The sequence below is a fragment of the Rhinichthys klamathensis genome, unplaced genomic scaffold (genome assembly GCF_029890125.1).
Source record: "Rhinichthys klamathensis goyatoka isolate OS25496 unplaced genomic scaffold, OSU_Roscu_1.1 h1tg000100l_1, whole genome shotgun sequence".
Taxonomy (NCBI): Eukaryota; Metazoa; Chordata; class Actinopteri; order Cypriniformes; family Leuciscidae; genus Rhinichthys; species Rhinichthys klamathensis.
The window spans coordinates 272,235-293,757 of NW_026606639.1; the positions used below are offsets into that span (position 1 = coordinate 272,235).

General features: G+C 38.9%; 1 protein-coding gene and 1 pseudogene across 1 annotated transcript in view; both read right to left on the reverse strand.

The window, feature by feature from the left end:
* Window positions 1-21,523, reverse strand: part of macrod2 (mono-ADP ribosylhydrolase 2) — a 614,652-nt gene that overhangs the window by 219,753 nt on the left and 373,376 nt on the right. The gene's annotated exons all lie outside the window — the stretch shown is intronic.
* LOC130086817 (5S ribosomal RNA) lies at window positions 14,699-14,815 on the reverse strand (annotated as a pseudogene).

Genomic DNA, 21,523 nt, shown 5'->3' on the forward strand with positions numbered 1-21,523 from the left:
TTAAATGAGCTTTGTTATACTTTCTATCTGACTTTATCTATTCTTTCTCTTTTTTCTCAAAGGTTATTTTTACTTATTATTATTGTACTGACAATGAGACAGTTAAACAACCTTTCAAACGTTTGGGATTTTTTTAAATGTTTTTGAAAAGTCATTTATCATCATTCTGCACATAAGCGCTTTGTGCTGCTCTGTATTGGAGCCTTTCATATTATAATATAAAACACAATAAAAGATTATTAAAAGCCTATCTTGTCCTATCTTTCATATGTTGTTGCCTCATTAAAAAGCTTTGCCATACATTTAAAAGAAGTGCATTTTGATTTTATAGTATATATTTATTTATAAATATATTTACTTGTATGCAACTTGTTTTTCATTAATGTATTTTATAACAATACAAAGAGCAGTGTGTAACATTTTACCAGATTTAGTGGTACACACATTCACTTTTATATGTTCCCCACTGTTTAGATTTTATAAAATTATTGTACACTCAATCATGTTTTCTTTATAATAATGTAGTCTGTAGATTGTGTTAAACACATAAAAGAGTGATTATCACTTCCACACACAGGTATAAACATTATATATAAAAAAATAAAAAAAAAACATGGTATCGGAGCGGTATCGGCCGATACTCTGAAGTTTTGGTATCGTATCGGTTTTGAAGAAAATGGTATCGGTGCATGCCTAGTTATTATCAATTTTTAAACAGTTATGCTGGTTAATATTTTTTTTGTAGAAACTGTGATTTTTGAAGGAATAGAAAGTTCAAAACAAAGTTTTATCAAAAGAGAAATCTAATTTAATTCATTCTTGCTGAATAAAAGTATTAATGTCTTTCAAAAATAAATAAATAAACTTTTGAACAGTAGTGTATGATTATATAAACGCTGAGTTAAGGCTTTTAAGGGGAATCCACCAGTCTTCGTTCCTATTGTTCTACACCTTTATGCCTTGCATTAGACGAACGCTACTTGCTGCTATCATTTCAGTCAGATTTCTCACAAAGCTCGCCTTTAAACCATCGTCTCTTGTCACCAAACATAAATCTGTCACTCTCTTCATCAGAAATGAAGGGATGTTTAGTATATGAAAGGGCAGAGTAGATACAATTAAACACATCATTTGGATGTTAGATGCAGATATAGATGATCTATGATCTTGCTCTGCAAGAAAGCAAATATAAAATGGTAACAGTTTTTAGCAAGCAGCAAAGACTCTCTTAAAAAAATGTCATAATTCAGAAGAAAACGTAATGATGTGTTTGGGATGGGAAGCCGTCATTAGTAACAAAGAGAATATTCATGCACTCTGCGGCTCAAGAGGCTGAGCCAGCAACAACCCTGCGTTGAAACGATGGTCTTTCCAGTCTCAGAGGACAGTCGACCCCATCTCAGGTCTACATCAGCCAATCAGGAGCGAGTCCTGAAGAATCACCCATCAATCAGTGCTCATGGTGACAGGGCTCAGGAGCAGTGTTGGGGAAGTTACTTTTAAAAAGTAATCCTTTACTTTACTTAGTTACCCCCTTTGGAAAGTAACTTTTTATGTTACTCGTTACTTTTACGTTACTTTTATGTTGCTTGACTTTGGGCAGAACCCAATATCTGTTCCTAAATGTGTAGGCCTACATAAAATTCTACTATGAACTCTACTTATTGAAAAACTAGAAAAGAAACTAGAAAAAAAAGAGAGATTTTGAGATAGAAAAAATATATATTTATTTAAATAAGATTTGAAAAACCTGTATAAACTGAACACCAAAGCACAATATTAACTATTGAGCGGTGGTGACGCGTTCATGAAAAATGTCACAAAGAATCGGCAAAAGAAATGATTATGAATATCGAATATCAAATATAGCAAGGAGACATTTCAATTGTTTATTAATAAACAAGTGTTTTCTTTGTCAGTCAGTGTCGGCTGCAAAGATAAAGTTGACGATGCTGACTCGCGATCTTCACAGTATTGAACGCGCCAGAGAGAAATGCACATTTCATATGGATTACATAAGCAGAGAGTCTGTTTTCTCTCGTTTTGAATAGTTTTGTTTTAAAGTACACATTTCAAGCTTTCTATATATTTCTCAGATCTTTGAGGCAAGTAGCTTGCGCTAAGTTTCGGTTCATTTATGAGACGAGCTCAGTCCACGCGCCGACACGGAGCTCCTGAGAAGTCCTGATTATATTGCCTGCTATATTTACTGCTTATTTATTAAAGACAATTGGTTGATGAAACATTGATTAAAATTAAGATACAATTAATACAAAACGAAATTCACTTTAAAGAAAGGCTTTCTACAAAAACAAACTTAATGAAGTGGTCAAAATCATGTCTGCCCACTCCATTTGTCTCCCGATTGCGCATCTTATGCTCTTACTCATGCTTTTCACTTTTCATATAGCCTAATCAACATTGATGAAATTAAAAAATAAATGATTTTATTTTAACATAAATATGAAACTAAATCGTTTTCTTTAATGACTAGGCTACAACACGCAGTCTATACAGAGAAATTTAATATCGGAGCGGGATTTGAGCGAACCCCGTCTTACTGTAAGCATGTGGGGGTAGAGGTACGATTTTCGAGCAATCATCGAATATTATTTTGCTTGAATATGCCAATCCTTAATATTTGGTGTTTTAAATGCCTGTTTGAGGTCTCTGTGAAAGATTTAAAGCAGTCTTTTAGTGCCGCTTTCAGAGCGGTCAAGTCCGAAGAACTGTTACGTCCATAACATTGTTTCTTTCCTTATAAATGCGAACACGAAAAATTCAATACAATTAATATTTTATGTTCTGTGGAGAGCCAACCCTTCTTCATCCGGTGGGAGTATTACTTTTGGTTTGCGCAGTGTAATTCACAGAATTGATTGCTCTGCTACCAGCCTCTGTCACGTACCATGTGGAGCTTGTAACTATTGCAAGCGCGCAGCTGAGGAGACAGTGTTGCTGTCAAATCTGTCCATGGGAAAAGTAACGTTGTGCGGAATTGAAAAAGGAACTACGTTTCGTTACCAAATTTTCAGTAGTAACGCGTTACACTACTTTTTACCCGAAAAAGTAGTTACGTTACTGTAACGCGTTACTTTGTAACGCGTTACACACAACACTGCTCAGGAGTGGGCAACTTCCAAATAAATGGAGGTTGCGCCACACCTCCATGACAGGCCCATTAAGTGCTGTCAGTCGCATGAGTGGATCTTTGCCAATTATAATTCATATTTAGAGAAGATATATCATAACTATAATAAAATATATTTATAGAAAAAAAACAGAGCATGCTCATAGCAGCTGTACCTCAAATGTGAACACAATTCTATTTCATGTTCTAAAAAGTGAGCAGTAAAAAGGAGACTGAATAAAAAGACAATCTATATGAGAAATATCACACTAGTAGGAGTGTGATATGACTCTATATCAGCATGGCTGTGATTCGGCCGTAGGTAATGTAATGTTCCTCTTGCGTGTGAAAATACTTCCTTCCGCCACGGATTCAAATCTCAAGTTGACAACAGTTGAGCCCAAGCCTCCGTTACTAATTCTAAAACGTCACTTTAGATCTAGCAACGAAGGAACGCTGAGTCGCTTCATTGAAGCTTATTGTATTAAGTAGAGTAAATAATTATGAGAGAGAGATCGACTAATCGAGTGCATTACCTGCATCTGATATAGCATTCATTCTTCAGGTCTATCTTATATTCATAATACTTCGGACTTCCCATCACTAATCAACAGTATGAAATGTAAGATGAACTACGTAAATCATTTTAATGCATTATTTTTCCATAACTAATTAATTAAATTAACACGTTAAATCAAAATTGGACTTTAAACATATGATGTAATAAATTAGGTGTATTTGAGAACCAATGTAATAATTTATTTTAAGACAATCCATGTGGCTGATATATCCTCTAAAATAATGCTTGCTTTTTTTTTTTCAGGCTAATGTGCCGTGAAGTTTTATTTGGTACGTTTTTCCCGAAAGGTCTAAAATGGGTAACAGGCACAACCAGACTTCAATGAACACCCGATAAGATCTAATCAGAAAAAGCCGTCAGAAGTCGTGGCCTGAGGCCTGTCTCCATTACAGCTGCAGAGCGTGCTCGCATCAGATAAGCAAAGCAAACACCATCATCACTGGCAGCTCTATCTTTCCACTGACCAATATTAATAGCATGAAATAACATATGGTGGTTTGGCACGTGTGAAAGATCTTGGCAACGGATGCTGACTTCAGCCATTTTCCCAGGTTAAACAAACACAGATGGTGGCATGGGGCGGGATGACGATCGCAAGCGAAAGGTCTATGGGGTTTTTAAGCGACGTTCACGAGCGAAGAAGAGCTTGGCGGAGTGACCGCTCTCCCAAGACTCTCTGGGTGAACATCACCCGGACAACGGCCTCTTGTTTGAAGAGTAATTTGGAAATAGGAGCCAGATGATTCTCCCTCATTCCTTACTGCTACACAAATATGTAGGCTTGATTGGATAATTTGGTGAGTGTGTGTGAGAGTGAGAGAGAATGAGAGATGGTGGTTATTCAACTACAGATGAAACTCCGCTCTCATCTCATTGTGTGTGGTCTGTAAAAAGTGTCTCAACACTTAAACTGTTATTTAGTAGGTTAAAGTTGAATACACATTTGGCTTGAGAACTCAAGTTCCTTTCATTCACACACAATTGTTCAAGAAAGAAGGTATTGTACAACCGAATAAAAAAAAAAACATCTGTCAAAGGATCACCGTTTGCTCTAAGGGCCAAAACTATATAGATCAATATCATCCCTATAATGATAAAGGGTGTGGTGTAATGGTTGGTAAATTAAATATTGAAGGTTTGAATTCTCTGGTAGCAAGCTATAAAATATATAGTATACAATATGTCAATTATAATACTGTTTTGGGGTTAGTAAGATTGTTTTTACTTTTTCAAGAAATGAATAAATTTTTTCAGCAAGAATGCATTAAATTGATCAAAAATGAGAGTAAATACTTCAACTGTTTCTTTGAAAAACAAAGTTTTGAAATTTCTATTAATCTATTCACAAAAATATTAAGCAGCAATTGTTTTCAACATTGATAATAATAAGAAATGTTTCCTGAGCACCAAATCAGCATATTAGAATGATTTCTGAAGGATCATGTGACACTGAAGACTGGAGTAATGATGCTGAAAAATCAGCTTTGCATCACATGAATAAATGACATGTTATGTTAAAATAGAAAAGAGCTATTTAAAACTTTAGCATTTCACAAATTTCAAGCATAAAATACTTCTTTCAAAAACATAATCAAAGCAAATCGTACTGAACCAAAACTTTTGTAAGGTATTGTAGTAGACAAATAATACCAAGGTGACCTACTTCCACTGAGGTGTGTAGCAGCCGACACTTTGCTATCACATAAAGCCAAAGAGCTAAGAAGCTTTACCATTCAAAAAGCTAAACATGTGTAAATGTGGTCAAAGCAAATAAATAAATAAAAGAAAATAAAAAAGCTAAAGAAAACAGGTTAAAAAACGATTATTTATAAATGATAATTTATTTAATTTTGATTATTTATTTTAACCAAGTAACACCTTGAAATAGCATTATCATAATACTATTAGGGTTAACAGTTTAGAACAAACTCTAACCAGAATGCTTTGAGGAATATCAATACTGTGCTGTCAAATGCAGTTAAATCTTGAAAACCCACCCATCACATCATATCAGAAGGCAAAGTTTGGAGGTTATGAGTCTTCCAGCAGCACATGGACATCAGCGAGCAGGACTCTGCCAGCACATTCCCCTCGGCACTCACTGGAATGATTTACACTCAAGCAGAGCGTCTAAAGAGCTTCTCCAGCAGCCATCAGATTCGGCTCTGACCTTTAGATCTGCCTCGCTGTCTGATTCATATTACACCAGCACTAATAGAGTACTTGAGCACTACTCTGCTAATGCTCTGCGTCTGATCTGAGGGGACTGATGGGGGGTTAAGCATGAAATAAGTGGTCTGAAATAAACGTTGAAATCGTCTTACAATTGCAAATTTAGCTGACAGAGTTTTTTTTTTTTTTTCGCAGATTCTTCCAGCTTTTGTGATGTTTTACAACACAAACGTGAAAACGCATTGAGAGAAAAAATCTTTTGTTCAGAGTACCGGCGATGCATCCGACATAGACATCAGTGAGTTGGGCCGGGGCTCGAAGCAGCCGTGCACACAGGAAATGAAATGAAATGATGAATAGCTCAGAAAACAATGCATACATCAGAGCTGTCACTCAGACAGAGCGTTTAGCAGCATCGAGAATCTATATTCCCTGTGTCTAACTATCTTTTCCGTTCTTTCTTGTCTGCACAGTGCACACATAGACTCAGATATTCCAAACACACAATGAAGAAACATTAGGTATATATATATATATATATATATATATATATATATATATATATATATAGAAAGAGAGAGTCTGATATATTAAAAGTCTCATCTTTGTGAGATACAGTAGTATCTTCAGTAAGTCTTGTTGACCTGTAAATATATTTAAAGCTCCAGTCCGTAACTTTTTTAAGTTAAAAATAATCCAACATAATTATATTAAAAAAAACTTAGTCTGCCAGTGGTCAAAACTATCTGCTTGCCATAGCTAGATTCAAAACGGTTAGCTTGTAATAATGATTTTAATTCCAGTGGTACTGGTGGGTTTCCGCGGGAAATTCGAGCATGTTGTTACGAATTCAATATTAACTCTACTCAAAGAGAACAAAACTACCCGTAACAGTTAACAGGGATCTGATCAACAAGATCCCTGGAGTCCCCGCTCTCACTCCCAAGGCTTCAGAAACAACGGAACAGTCTTAAAGTGCAAAAAGTATATTTATTAACATAAGTAGCTAAAGAGCCACAAAGTTCAGGAGGGGGAAAAGCCAAAACAAATAACAAAACAGAGCTAACTAATTTAAGGATACTAACCTGGAAATCAGATAACAAACAAAAGATACAAAGACTTCCCTCCCTACTTATCAAAAACAGGAGAAAACAAATAATAAATAAAAGAGGCACCCACCTCCCTACCATGCTCCAAAAGGGTTTAACATAATCAATCACAACTTAACATAAGGTTGTGGTTCACATCAAATGTCTTTAACATGTACTAGTAGATCACAGTAACACATCTCTTCATCAAGGAAGCCATGAGAGCGGGGAGCTGTAGATCCATGATTCAGGAGACTTAAATATAGCGCCAAGCATTCCTGTCACCAATCAGGTCACTCGTTAGCAGCTCCACCTATGAGTCATTACAGTGAGAGAAAGAAACGAGAGAGAAAGCACACCAGGGAAACCTACACTGTTTTCCCCAACAACACAAGGCAAATACACTTCCACGTAACAATGTCTTTGCATCATTACGTCACACCCGTACACATAAAGAAGGAGTTTCGGCTAGCCGGCTATACTGCGCGTGACGAGATGTTTAGATGTATAGGCTTTTCTCGCAGCACTTTACATAATTAAACTTATGGCATCCAGAAAGATCCAAACAACAATCATCAGTGTCAACTGGAGATTCAGCAGTTATAAAACCCAAAAGACTTCGTACTTCGGATTTAAGGTGGCTAGAGAAAGAGAAAGAAACCGTCTCATGCGAACACAAGGATTTAAACATCGGCGGGGCTTTTGAAAAGTGCGTGAACTCCGTGTTTTGAAGGGGTTCAAAACGGAAGAAGAGACGGCTTTTTTCTGCTGAACAAGTAAGACATTTCAATAGTTCAATCGTGTAACAGTACGTTTTCTTAATTCACACAGTTATGGAGTTTCCTTTGTTGTGCCTTTCTCGTTTTGCTATTATGGAGAATATGAATTCTGAACTACGCAGGTAATCATAAAACACATTAAATTTAACATTAGTCCTCAAAGCACTGTGTTCATCCGCGCTGTTTCATGCCGATTTACAACCCACGTAAAGATAATAATTCCGCGAATCACTGCAGTTACAGATTTCGAACAGAGAGATGGCGACAAAGAGGAAAAGATACGGACTGCAGCTTTAAATATCAAAACAACCTTACAAAATACCACATTTACGTGCGAAGAAAAATATGTTAGGATAAAAAAAAAAAAACATTTAGAATTTAGTGTCTTACAAAATGGCCAAATTTATTTATTTAAATTATTTTTTTATTTTTATTATTATTATTACTACTATGATTAAACCATACTAAAATGAAAAGATTTGGCTTGAAATATAAAATATTCTCTGACAACACATCTTGCACATTTTTACTTCTCAATTAAATGTATCTTGTTGTTAATGTTTAGATATAGTTGCTGGGAAAACAAGACAAAAAACACTGATTAGGAAATTTACTTTATGTTCTGTATGAATAAAATACATAATTTGTTCAAGTGAAGATATTTTAAACAAAATGAATCATGTAAAATAAATATATTTATTTCCAAGATGATCAATCAATGTCTCTAACATGCAAAGTAATGAGGTCATGTGATGATGTTTTATGCAGTGGGCAGAATATAGCTGTGTTATCTGTATAACAGTAGAGACTGATAATCACTCCAATTCAATAAACAAGTCTGACTCAATAACAGAGGGTGAAAGCAGCAGTGACTTTAAATTGAACCGGTGTCACAATATGTTTGCACAGCCTTAGTTTTCTTCATTAATTAAAATACCATATGCTAAATGACTCCAGTTTCCCCTCAGATTAATTTGAGGAGGGTTGAGATTGGACCGAAGATTAATGAGTGTCCACTCAAACCTTCCTCACGTCCTTGAATCAGCTGGTAGCTTTTTCTGAGTGAGCCTTGTATAAATGCGAAAAAGAATGACTGTGCCTACTAAACAACAGTTCACTCCATGATCACACTGCTTGATGCACACATTAAAAATGATTTTAAAAAACTGCTTTTGTGCCTCAAAAGTGCTGCAGTCAAAGTTTCAAAAGAAACGGTTTTCCTACCACACAAGAGTTTGTGCACATATTAGGTACGTATTTAATTTTAGAAGCACATGTCACAATGCAGAACAGGACTGTTGTATGAAATGTGTTTTGTGTGGAATAAAAACTTTTGGCCCTGTGCACTAAATGATGAGAAAGGAACTTGAAATCCTGCCTAATTTTACAACAAGGGAAGGCACAGTTATACCTTCAAGATAATAGTTTAGTAGTTAGAGGTGTTTGGGTTCTGTTATCTTTCAAAAGCACAGTTCACAAGTATACAATTAAAAAAAAGTAAATAGATGTAACTAAAAAAGTTATAAAATACAAAAGCACATAACATAGAGTGTTCATAAAAAAAGAAATATCTACTATGACGCATGTATCACTGACACGTTTATGCCACTGCAGGTGTTACACATTTGTATTTCACTTTGCTCATCAGCAGCATGACTGAAGCCATGACTCAACATTGGAAGGTCAGAACAGTGAGTCAACAACAACAGCGCTATCTTACTCCACTCTAGATGGCTTTAATCCGTTCAGTAGAGCTATGACAGGAATCTCTGGGATGTGAAATCTGAGAACACATGACCTCAGCCTTAATGTCGAAATCTTGCTGTTATTTTAACACCTGAGATGTTAAAAGACATAGAAGATAGTCACATCTCTGAAAAACATAACCTTGATTCAGACACAAATGCCCAAAATGAAGGCAGAAGTACACCATTAAAACACACTTATTGAATTTACCACACATCATCAGTCTTTTTTAGAGTACAAGCAGGAAATTTAAAGTAATTCAAGGAAAGTACAGGCTAATCATAGATCGAATTTCCAAAGTGAAAGTTTCAAACTTTAAATGGCTCCTTCACCTTAGGTTTTCATTTCTCAGATGCTTCTCACACCTTCTAAACCTGTTTACCTGAGCTAATGTTGTTTGTCTAATATGAGAATGAGTCTCCACATAATAGTGGATAATAGCCCAGAGAACTCCGTTGAGAGACAAGTTAAGTTACTAAGGCAACGGTCCATTTGAGCCTGGTTAATACCAGGCTAAATGTGTTTTGAAGGTGGTGAAATTAGAATGAATTGTCATTCCTGATAAATGGTTTACTTCATTTAACTATATTCAAAACAAACTACTTTTTGACAAAGAATATGTCGGAGTCCACCTCATCGTCTTCTCTGCCTCATCGTACGGGCAGCAAAATTACCTGAGGGAAGGAAAATAAAAGCTAAAATCTGCCACCATTTCAAAAAAACTTTGAATCTATTCTGCTCCATGCCCTGAATCCGCTAACTCTGTCTCAGTGGAGCGGAGAGCTAGTCGCCACTTCCCATCGGAGTGGGTTAACAGAGAGAGAGAGAGAGAGGGAAATTTCTCCCTCCGCTGGTTCTTGGCGAGGACAGTAATTTGAGGCTGGCGGCCCTCTCCCATGTTGCGACTTGGATGGAGATTTTCTGCGCATCTAGCAGAACGGCTTTGACAGGGCGCTTCATTATGTGGGGCTCTGCAGCGAGGGGTCCGCCTCAGACGCCCGCCGCTGCCTGAACGAGCTCTGGTGCCAGGCTCTCCGGAGGAGCACAGCGCAACGCTAGAGCGGCACCCTGGTTTGTGGGGAGTTTGAGTGTGTGCTGGTGACCTCCTTAGAATTCACCTCAGCTCTGTCATGAATAAGTAACTTTAAGAATAATTTGTCTACAAAATGGAGAGAAAGAAAAAAAATGGCATTTTGAGGGTCATAAAAACAAGTTTTGGACAGACAAAGCCAGAAATGCACTTTCTTTTGTACCTGCAACAACCTGAAACTACGAAATGTCGAGTAGAAGAAAAAAAGAAAGAAAAAAAGGTCCGTGGGGCAAAAATATGTATACTATTATACTTTTATATTATTATTAATATTACCATCATCCATAAGGCAGTAATATTGTAAAGCAAATGCACTGCAAAATAAATGTAAATTAAAAAATAAATTTCATAATAAGTATATTATTTTACACTAAATAAGGATAATTATAATATTTTAATATGTTAATTTATTCCCTTGCAAGAGATAAACCCTTGAGCTTTTATTTTGGCGGGAAACTGCAGTTGAGCTTTTATTGTGTTTGAAAAACTGCAGTTTCTGTGAAAACAGGTTTACAAACGAGTCTCATTACAAATCTACTGAAATACTGTAATCTTCTGTCCACAAAAATGTTCGAATGTGGAAATTATGCAAATTTGAAAATAATGCGTAACTGGTACCCAAAGCGCTCCCACATGCACATTAAAAGCAGAGCACATGCAGAGATGGAGTCCACTGCATTCACTGTGACCTGAGACACGGACAAAACTAAATCATGTGCTGATCTCGATGGGCAAAATGTGTTACAAATTGAAACAAGCAGCGCAACAGAATATATACGTATTTTGATATACCTGACCACCTCTAATGAGGTTTCCATAATCACAATACATCTTGGGAGTAGTTACACTGGCCTTCAAAGTGGTAAAGTGCTATGTGCTCACTGAAAACCCATTTACGTAAATAGCAGATATAAAGGGGGCCATATTTGGTCCCCCTTAGTACTAAAACTAGTCTGTTACGTGGAAACATAAATCAGATCATCTCTATGTCCTCTTTAACTATAGCTGTGGTAATGTGTTAGTGCACAACGTTTATTTGGTTACCACTGAGCTACTAAAAAAAAACTTGTAAACTTGTAAATGGACTGCATTTATATAGCGCTTTCAACAGACCCATGGCCAACAAAGCGCTTTACATATTGCCTCACATTCACCCATTCATTCACTCATTCATACACCGACGACGGAATCAGCCATGCAAGGCGCCATCCAGCTTGTCGGGAGCAGCTGGGGTTAGGTGTCTTGCTCATGGACACCTCGACACTTGGACAGGTGGAACCGAAGATTGAACCACCAACCTTTCGGTTTGTAGACAACCTACATGAACCACTGAGCCACTGCCACCCCAGTAGGTTCATGTCAACCAACAAACTGTCTTTAAGCTCAGATGTTGTGTGGGGAGATGAGAAAATGGGCTCTTTACCTGCAATGAAGCAAAAGGCATCCATGGCCTCCTGTTGAGCATCTCAAAAAAACATAATTTGAGGTTAGTTGAAGCACTACCATTCAATTACAGATCATCTCCATCTACTCTATCCTCAGATGGGTTAATGTCCAGCAAATACTAAAACAGCACTCCACAATACAAGTCCCTTACCCTCTAAGCAGACTAAAAGCAATACAGATCATCTCTCTATTAATCCAGGGTTCTGCTGGTGGTCACGGCAGGCGGGAGACCGTTTCCAACTGGCAGCGCAGGAAATGAGGTCGCTGACAGGTGGTGAGGGTGGAGGAACAGAGTTAGCAGCCTGGCTTCCTGTTATCACAGTAAGGATGGGCTGTTTGAATGAGTGTTAATTAGAGCTCTTCTTTCAAGCCTCGTTCCTCCTGCCCTTGGCCAAAGCCTTCACCCCATGGTGTCAAATACAACATTTATACGGGAGTTTCATGAGCACACTGCTCATGATCGACCAGAAGAGATCTCAAGTTGTTTGCTGGCCTGTGAGTATGATGTAAGCCGTGCACGTTTGACCTTTGACCACTGTTGGTGCAGATGTATTTTAGTTGTTCTCTGAATTAGGGATGCACAATAGACCTGTACCATATTTGGTTGATATTACACACTTACATTTAATAATCTGAATAACTATTTTTAATAACAATAAACACTGCTAAAATAATCTTTAGCCAATCTCAAAATTAATATTTATATTTCATATGGTACATTGTAGTAATATTAATTATAATAGCAATATTATATGAAAAGTGAATGTTAATATTATAGCACTTAAGATTACTGATTTTAAATGTTTTCAGTTTTTTTTAGAGAAGACACTTGACATTATTTTGATATATTGTGCTATTTGGCTTTTCATAAAGTGTTGTGTCAGAGTAGTTAAACAAATTATCACTATTGAATCTGTAGATTTAGATTACAATACATATCTCTATACTCTAATATATCAACAAAATGAAACAATAGTTTTGAACCTAGCTTTACACTCACCTAAAGGATTATTAGGAACACCATACTAATACTGTGTTTGACCCCCTTTCGCTTTCAGAACTGCCTTAATTCTACGTGGCATTGATTCAACAAGGTGCTGAAAGCATTCTTTAGAAATGTTGGCCCATATTGATAGGATAGCATCTTGCAATTGATGGAGATTTGTGGGATGCACATCCAGGGCACGAAGCTCCCGTTCCACCACATCCCAAAGATGCTCTATTGGGTTGAGATCTGGTGACTGTGGGGGCCATTTTAGTACAGTGAACTCATTGTCATGTTCAAGAAACCAATTTGAAATGATTCGAGCTTTGTGACATGGTGCATTATCCTGCTGGAAGTAGCCATCAGAGGATGGGTACATGGTGGCCATAAAGGGATGGACATGGTCAGAAACAATGCTCAGGTAGGCCGTGGGATTTAAACGATGCCCAATTGGCACTAAGGGGCCTAAAGTGTGCCAAGAAAACATCCCCCACACCATTACACCACCACCACCACCTGCCTGCACAGTGGTAACAAGGCATGATGGATCCATGTTCTCATTCTGTTTATGCCAAATTCTGACTCTACCATCTGAATGTATCAACAGAAATTGAGACTCATCAGACCAGGAAACATTTTTCCAGTCTTCAACTGTCCAATTTTGGTGAGCTCTTGCAAATTGTAGCCTCTTTTTCCTATTTGTAGTGGAGATGAGTGGTACCCGGTGGGGTCTTCTGCTGTTGTAGCCCATCCGCCTCAAAGTTGTGCGTGTTGTGGCTTCACAAATGCTTTGCTGCATACCTCTCAGTCAAAGTTGCGCTTCTATCAGCTTGAATCAGTCGGCCCATTCTCCTCTGACCTCTAGCATCAACAAGGCATTTTCGCCCACAGGACTGCCGCATACTGGATGTTTTTCCCTTTTCACACCATTCTTTGTAAACCCTAGAAATGGTTGTGCGTGAAAATCCCAGTAACTGAGCAGATTGTGAAATACTCAGACCGGCCCGTCTGGCACCAAAAACCATGCCACGCTCAAAATTGCTTAAATCACCTTTCGTTCCCATTCTGACAATGGATGGATGGATGGATGGATGGATGGATGGATGGATGGATGGATGGATGGATGGATGGATGGATGGATGGATGGATGGATGGATGGATGGATGGATGGATGGATGGATGGATGGATGGATGGATGGATGGATGGATGGATGGATGGATGGATGGATGGATGGATGGATGGATGGATGGATGGATGGATGGTGGAGCGCTTTACAATCATATCAGGGGTTCTCTCCTCAACCAGCACCAGTGTGCAGCATCCACTTGGATGATGCGACGGCAGCCACAGTACAATGGCGCCAGTACGCTCACCACACACCAGCTATAGTTGGAGAGGAGAGAGAGTGATAGAGCCAATTCATTGGATGGGGATTATTAGGAGGCCATGATTGGCAGGGGCCAATGGGTGGAATGTGGCCAGGACACCAGGGTTACACCCCTACTCTTTACGAGAAGTGCCATGGGATTTTTAATGACCACAGAGAGTCAGGGCCTCGGTTTAACGTCTTATCCGAAGGACGGTGCTCTTTGACAGTATAGTGTCCCCGTCACTATACTGGGGCGTTAGGACCCACACAGACCACAGGATGAGGACCCCCTGCTGGCCTCACTAACACCTCTTCCAGCAGCAACCTGGTTTTCTCAGGAGGTCTCCCATCCAGGTACTAACCAGGCTCAGCCCTGCTTAGCTTCAGTGGGCAACCAGTCTTGGGCTACAGGGTGATATGGCTGCTGGCAAATTTGTCAACAGCCATATCACCAAATTTGGTTGACTATCAACTGTAACATTTCAGAAAAATTTTAACTAAAATACCTAGTTCTGGCATGAAACTTTAGATGGCACAGGCTGATAAGTATTTGACTCATTTGGTAGCGATCAAATCATTATCTACATGGCACAGCTGATTGGTTGCCGTTGCATCAGCATCCAATGATCTGCGGCTCAACATTCAAACAAATACCAGGGTGTTGCTGATAGCAGTCTGCAGCGCACTTTCAGAAACTATCCACCTTCCCCAGCTCCACCTGTATAGATCTTCTACGGGGGTTATTTCATGTTTGTTACATGTGCAGCAGCAGCAGCAGCAGCAGCAGCAGCAGCATGTCTTACATGCTCACACCAATGTATGTGAATGTATTGGCAGTAGCAAGTCTCAGTACTTGCTCTTCAGCAGCAGTAGCGAAGCAGATCAATTCGCCAAGACCAAATACATTAACATTGGCATATCCATTACCATGCCAATCTATATTCCCATACCAATTTCCTGAGAGTTGTCATGACAAAAATAATGTTTTCAATTCTTAATGTAATCAACTGGGGATGTATGGTTGTATCTGTTAGTTTATTTAATTCACCCGGGATGTCTTGCCTTATTACTGAGAAAAGATACAGAATTATCAAAGTGGCCATTTATCACTTAGGACATAACATTAACGGTTACACTTATTACTATAGTAACAATATGTAATGTGTAACAAGGACACTGTAAAATAAAGTGTCACCCATTAAACTATCGGTTTATCTATATCGGCCAGACATTTAATGCTGGTGCATCTGAACTTTTGAGCAAAGAGAAAATAAAGAGACGTATGTCTGTAACTAAAAAACGGTAGACAATTGAACACGGATGTAGATGTCCTATCATAGTGCCTGAAATCAACCATCACGAGTCTGAACGGCAATCAAATGTGCGGTTGTGTCTAAGCTTGCGTAGCTAGGCAACAGAGGGATACAGTGAAAACGGGAACACGGCTTTCAGCTGTTGCTAGGAAACCACTGGAGAGTTTTAGAGCTTGTAAACGGAGAGCTGGCTGGATCAGACTCTAATAGTCTGGGTTTGATGGAGCCGCACATACAGGGAGATGAGGGATTGTGAAGAGGCAGCGTGCTTCATCCCCCCAACACGCCATGTGTCAAATCCAACCAGGCTGGAGGTTGTCTGGTGTGTAAGCACATATAACAGCCTGGAGAGAGAGGGAGAAGAGGAATAAGGATATCCTATATAGCACATCATTTGCATAAGAAGCGGCATCTAAATAATTGAGCGGTGAGGGACAGAACTGGGTGATTTGATGCCTGGCAGCTAAATCTATTAGTGTGAAGCAGGAGTGCGGTGGTAAAGGAGGAGAGATGAGGAACGCTGGATATCTCTGTCTTGGAGAAGAAAGGTGCTGGAAGTAAGGCGAGTCATATACCCTCAAACTGAGAGAGAGACTGCAAGAAAGAATGAGAAAAGAGAAGAGACATTATCTGAAGTGAAAGACAGACACAAACTCAAGGGGCCAAGGCCCAAAGCAAAAGCAGAATCGCTGAGGGAGAACATTTCATATCATTTTACCAATTCACATATGCAAACATCCACAGTATTACAGCTCTGAGTGACTCACTCAGACGGTTTCACAATAGTAACACAAGAGCAACGAGACACCGAAAGAGTCTGTGCAACAAAAACAGCCTCAAAGTAGTTAGAAAGGCCATTCAGAAGGGCAAACGGCTCAGATCCGGTATTGAGCGCAATTCACAGAGGACGCGTAGAATCTTTGCCGTTCATTAACAAGTCATCTGCTGTGGAGAGATAATTCGGTACTAATAGAATCAAGTGTGCAGGCGCGAAACAGTCAAAGGCTCATGTCAAGGACGCATGGAGAGAAGCAGTACAGAAGACACAATTGACCGGAGATGTTCATATACCGCATTCACTGCTCACAATGCCACAGGCAGCAATAACTTGTAGAAGTTTTTCTTACCCCAAAAAATTACACTGGAATGAATCAACTGGATTTAAGTGGAGCTTAGACCTTAAAAAAATGGGGTTTATCGATTCAGTTTGCTTGAGAGTGCAAAAAGCCAGGAAAGGAACAGAAGGAATATTGAATATGGCATCTGCCAAATTTGGTGACCTTGGAAGTTGAACTCAGGAGAATGAAAAGACATATGAAGGAAGTGAAACCCCAAGTATTGTAAGGCCTCTTAAGTGGTTATATTTACCACTGTCGAGTAAACTGCAGCTCAAGGTTATACGCCAAAACACTATTACACAACACACACAATTCCTCAGAAATCTTCAGACAGTTTTTACAAAGAGCTGAATGAAAAGGAAAAAAAGTGGCAACATTTCAGTTTGAGTGAGAAACTTCAATTTGTCATGTCCAGATTCTACTGACAGTCCATGAGTATAAAAAAAAAAAATATATATAAAAATATATTTTTTTTGTGTGTATATTCACACGCATCTCTTTCACATGGTTGATTTCATATGGTCGCTCAACAGAATACCGTTGTAATATATATTTAGTACAATACATCAAAAAACGTTGTGTGAGTGCGTATATTTGAAAATAATAAAATACAAGTACACATTTTATATCAAACACAATGTTTTTTCAGGCCTGAAAAAGGCAAAGAGGCCTAGTAGCTGTATTCTGTTGAGCAGCCACAAGCAAGCAACCAACTGTGTATGTGAAAGAGAGAGAAAGATAATCTATAACTGGGAGGCCAACATTTCACAATAGCGTGTCACTGCAACCTGACAACATCAACACCTAGAATGTGTGAAGCTCAAGAGCTCCACTCCCACAATGCCACCCATCTGTCCTTAATACATCATCTTTAAAAGGGTTGGTAGCGGGGAAAAAAAGTGTTTCATCAGCTTCACAGACAGCATTCAGCATGCAAGGGTCACCGTGCAAATAGAAACAGTGCAGCAATTAAAGAAGAGACTGAACACAGGTAATTTGTCTCTCAGAGTTGTGACACTTCTCTGGGTAAACTTTGGGGCGTCTTTAAAAAGCTTCGTCTGAAAACTCGCTCGCCTCCCAGCATACACGTGTAGCTCAGCGTCAGTCGCGGCAACAGAATTAATTAGATCACTTCTGTTGAGGAAGCATAGTCAAATATTAATCATAATCACACTCAAGTCAAAGTGCAAAGAGGTCTTTCTGCCTCATTGTCTCCATGAGTCTTAAAGCGCGGTGATATGAATATACATAACAATGGCCCTGCTTTGAATCATAACAAGTCTGTTAGCGGCATGCCCTAGGAAGCCTTCCTAAGAGCTCAGAGAGGGGCTTATTTGCATATATTCATATTTAATTTTTCATAGAGGAGACAGGAGCTTGATGTGGCCTAATACAGCTTCTGACACTTTCGCAGCCCTGTAATTACGCCCCTGCCCCCCTTCCGCCCCAACCTCCTCCTCATCCAGATTCTCCCCAATTAATTGCTTACGCAAATATATCCTCCAGTGGGCAGAGGGTCACCCGGAATGCCGTGCATACACAACAACCGTCTCATTTCAAAGTTTCATATTAGACATGCGAACTTTCAAAAAAAGACACTTCCACTTTATGGCATCAAATATGAACTAATGTTTGAATTAAGAGAATGGCTGACTGGTCGTTGCTAAGGTGCTCTGAGCATTCCAGCTTGTGGTTGCTAGTGCGTTGAGAGTGTTTACTAAGGTATTCTGAGTGTTGCTGGTTGCTGAAGCATTGAATATGGTTTAGCTAAGAGTTATGCTACAGTTCTGTGGACTATATGTCAACATATGTTATGTGAAACAGCTTATTCAGGACAGTACTTAAAGGGTTAGTTCACCCCAAAATGAAAATTCTGTCAGTAATTACTCACCCTCATGTTGTTCCAACCCCGTAAGACTTTCGTTCATCTTCGGAACACAAATTAAGATATTTTTGATTAAATCTGAGAGCTGGATCACTCCTCCATAGGCTTCTAAGGGATCAAAACTGTCCGGCCCAGAAAAATGAATGAATAGTTGAATAAAGTTGTTATTTTTGTTTGTTTTTGCAGACAAAAAGTATTCTCGTCGCTTGATAAACTTAAGATTGAGCTACTGTAGTCATTTGGACTATTTTAACCATGTCTTTAACTTTTCTGGGCCGGCAAGTTTCGATCCCTTAGAAGCCTATGGAGGAGTGATCCAGCTCTCAGATTTAATCAAAAATATCTTCATTTGTGTTCCGAAGATGAACGAAAGTCTTACGGGGTTGTAACAACATGAGGGCGAGTAATTACTGACAGAATTTTCATTTTTGGGTGAACTATACCTTTAACATGCAATTTTTATGATCCTTTTTATTTTGTTAATATTATTAACATCTTGCATATTCTGCAAGGGTTATGTAAACATATAAGCAGAACTGTATGTGGCTGCGAGGTGGTTGCTTATTGCACACTGTTGGTTGTAAAACTTACAGTACTTTTCGGGACCAAAAGCAAATGCAATCACTGAGGGCAAACGTGTAGCCATATTTTCTAAATTCAAATATATTTTTAATTGAAATCTAAGGTATAGTTTTATATTCTGCCAGGTGAAAGTGTGCAAATTAAAGTATCATACTTGTCTGTAGTACATACAGTGCAAAACACTGTGGATCAGTGCTTAATCGCAGGCTAACAAAACCTCCCTATCAAAAGGAATGCTGGGTGTTTGTGATTAGTCTCTCGAAGGAGAATGTTGTAGGCAGAGATTTTAAATATGATGAGAGAGAGAGAGAATACAATACCATCTGTTCAAAATCAATACAGGGGGCTTGCATTGAAGCTGAAACCATGGGTCCATGTCTCACACTTGAGGCAGAGAGGTTAAGTGACAGCTGAGAGCAGACGTGTGTATCCAGTGTGTGGAAACATTAATCCTTCAATTCACCCTCTGAGTATGTACACACAAACCCGTGCAGGGCGGTTTCTCACATGACGGGCTCTGAGTCACAGCTTGTGCCATCAGCTCAAACTGCTGTTATTTTCACCTGAGCACCACAACTGTTTCTTGTTAAACAGAGCTGTTGAAGTTGGCTGAAAAATGGAGGAATTATGTTAAAAACAAGATGTACAGAATGTTAATATACCATGCACTATGCTCCAAACCCATTTGACGTGATCATTTTTGCACATATGTTTACCCTGAATATTTTACACTGCATTTTCGCTACAAACCAATATGAAAAAATCCTTGACTATTAAATTTAAAAGCACCTTCAGTTTCACCCTAGCACAAATACCTTTTGACCAAAGAATTTCCATGACTTTTGCAGGGGCCATGATTACTGGTTGAGCATTGTTAGCAATCATTTTATAGAGATTGCACTCACAAAATGCAATTTCTAGCTGATTAAATAATTTAGTGAATAACTGCAGGCAAAGATAGCATTAACCACAAAATTTCATTTACATATGTGCATTTAGCAGACACTTTTATCCAAGGCAACTGACAACAGCATGTATTTGATTAACTATATTAAAACAAGACCTTGGTGTTGCTAGTGGCATGCTCAACTGTTGGAGTTATAGAAAGGCTTTCTATAACAAGATTTTACATTTCTAAGATTTCCATGACTTTTCCAGGTCTGTAAATCCCCATTTTAAAATTCCTTAAAATACTTCCAGGCTATGTCCGAGTCATGCACCCATTGCCCAATAAACCAACAAGGCTTTGGGATAATACAGTGATTTTCTGCCCCCATTTCCAGGTTTTCCCCTGACCGTGGGAACTCTACAACCCCTTTCCACATCTCTCTACCTTTTCCGGCTTCCACTCAACCAAAAAGGCTGATGCCCCAAACAGATGCCAGCTAATGTTTTTGAGACAGGGGCCTCGTTCGCCACAGCATATGGAGAGAGAGCAGCAGAGTTATCTTCCCTACCCCCTAAAGGCAGCAAACCTCTCTAATGGGGAAAATAAGGTTGTTTAATTGAAGTTTATTTTGCAGTGTGACTGGTTTTATCGAGTACCATTTTTCTTGTTAATGAGCCTGTAACGTGAATGCTGATATCTTAAAGAGTGGCCTCACAGAGTTAAAGTTTCTGCTTTTAAAAGCTTCCGGACAGCAAAACACTCCGTACCTTTGTGTATTTCAGGGACGGTAATAGACAATTTTGCAAACATATACATGGGTTCCGTACTGGGATGTGACAATTATGATAACCAGTGCTGCGCACAGACTGATGGGAAACTAATGCCACACATTTCAGAGGCAAGCCGTGGGCACGGCGCTGCCAAGGCATTACTAGAGACTAATGCGTCCCGCTACCAGTCTGGACATGCCGTAAAGTGAATGTCAAACCCGATTTTAATACACATTCCTCAGCTGATGCACACCACCTATTATAAACTAACAACTGTTCCTTTCCTTTTCCCCGGCACTCAACCATCCATGGTTATAAGCACAGGCAGAGCATGACGGCTGTAAGCACAACTTTGCTTAAAACTGTCTGATGGATTCTGCATGCAAAACTGTAAAGAAAAAAAAAGTCTACAGGCTACAAAACTCTATTGTGAAGGTAGCCATATTTAGGAAATAGTTTCCTTCGGTTTTGTTGGCCGAAGCTTACACGTTTTGTGATACGTTACATTACGTGGCATCGCAGGGGTGTGGAATTTCAAGGTGGAACGCAGCTGGTCCCTCATTTCACCTTTTGAAACCTT